Below are 1,765 nucleotides of genomic sequence, written 5' to 3'. Positions count from 1 at the left end.
CATCCCAGTGACGCCCTGGTGACTGAGACGCCAGGTGGGAGGAGGGTGGGCCTTATAACTCGATCAACTTCTTGGCCTTGAAGCAGCAATGCAGGTGGAAGACTAGTGGCTCCTCCAGTGAGACAGCATTGAAAAGATGCTGAAGTGCAGGCCCGAGTGTTTGTGACTCTTTAATATCACACAGCTTGCCCGGCCGGGTGTGGCTCAGCGGTTGAGCATCGACCTAGGATCCAGGCGATTGGGGTTCGATTCCCGGTCAGGGCACATGCCCGGGTTGCGGGCTAGATCAATGATTCTCTCATCATTGATGTTTCTATCTCTCTCTTCTCCCTCTCTTTTAAAAAAAAAGAAAATATATCACGCAGCTCTTCTCACTGCTTCGTGTAGGCAAAATCATTAATGATAAGTTCCGAGAGGTCTTCTAGGCATCATAGCTCTGCTTCTAAAGGTTTAAGATCCTCAACTCTTGCAGGCTCTTCATAATTTTTCACCTGCACCCCATGCTTCACGTCTAGGATCGCAAGGTGGTCAGGTGTCCACCCTGTTCCCTTGCTCTCAAAACACACTTTCGGCCATGTGATAATCTTCAGTGGCGAAGGCAAGTTCCTCCTTGGTTGCACCCTCCTAGTACAGAATATGGGCAGCAGAATCTGTGATCTCGAGGTGGGCGAGCAGGCCACCAGCACCCCCAGGGTGGTGGGTGACCTCAGGTGCGCCCGTCACCAGCAGATCCTTGTGCATGTCCCCGCGGAGACACCTGCGGGAGTTAACGGGCAGGTGGAAGGAGATGGCGAGGACCGAACCGAGCAGGAGCAAAAGTAGCGACGCTAACTGGCAAGGGCGACGCTGGGCTTGCGGGCCAGACAAGCCAGACGTGGGGCAGGACACCGTCCACCGCCCAGGCCTCTACCGCGCCAGACGTATGGCCTTTATAGGTTTCTTAGCCCTGTTTGGGGGTTTTTACATATTTTACGATCACTGCTTGAAAATTTCTGTTCAATTTTTTAAAATATTAGAAATCATGGACAAGTTAAACTTGCAAAATTTCACATATTTTCTGATTTACTACAATTTCAGCTACGATAAGATGGTGATTTATGTGCTGTCACTCTCTCGTTGCTGCTGTTGCCACCCTCTTGGGTGTGAAATCACAGCTCTTTATTACTGAAATTCACACTCTCTGGGCTCCTAGGATATATTTTCATACGTTCATTTGTTCTTGGTTCTGAGATGTGCCTGTTCATATCCTTTCTCAATTTTCTATTTATGTTTTAGTCTTTTTCTTCTCAATGTGTGGAAACTCTTTATACAGGGTGTCCCCCCAAAATGTATACACACTTTGCATGATTATAAAGTCAATGTTTATGAACATACAGCTCATTTTCAAAATTTGAAAGACTCTACAGAAATGAATAATTTTTTTTTGTCAATGCCTGTTTTCAAACTGATGACCGTTCTGGTTCGGTCACTGCTGCTAACTCGAAGCAATGGAATCGCAAACATCGGGAATCATTTCATGCGGTATTTGTGGGCCCTCAATTCGTCGACTGTTGCCAGTTTTGTAACATAAACTTTATCTTTTATGTATCCCCATAAAAAAAGTCTAGTAGCACTTTAGGATAAATTTACTTTGTTCAAAGCTAGTCTGGCTTCACGCATTATTTCAAATCAGTTAAACCTGAAAAGAAGTGAAAATTGAGTTATCAGCTGTTAAAGTGTGTATACATTTTTTGGGACACCCTATATATGAAAGTATTAACCTTCT

At 45.2% G+C, this 1,765-nt stretch overlaps 1 pseudogene across 1 annotated transcript; it reads right to left on the bottom strand.

The window, feature by feature from the left end:
* Window positions 1-371: 371 nt before the first annotated feature.
* Window positions 372-1,213, bottom strand: LOC308555638 (transmembrane emp24 domain-containing protein 10 pseudogene; annotated as a pseudogene). The gene is made up of 2 exons: window positions 1,208-1,213; window positions 372-906 (listed from the first exon to the last, which is right to left on the bottom strand). The product of its transcript is annotated as a transmembrane emp24 domain-containing protein 10 pseudogene (transcript).
* Between the last annotated feature and the right edge of the window lie 552 nt (window positions 1,214-1,765).

Source organism: Miniopterus schreibersii (genome assembly GCF_964146895.1).
Source record: "Miniopterus schreibersii genome assembly, chromosome: 4".
NCBI classification, from domain to species: Eukaryota; Metazoa; Chordata; class Mammalia; order Chiroptera; family Miniopteridae; genus Miniopterus; species Miniopterus schreibersii.
The sequence above is the reverse complement of the archived record's forward strand: the minus strand, read 5'-3'. Positions and strand labels throughout refer to the sequence as shown.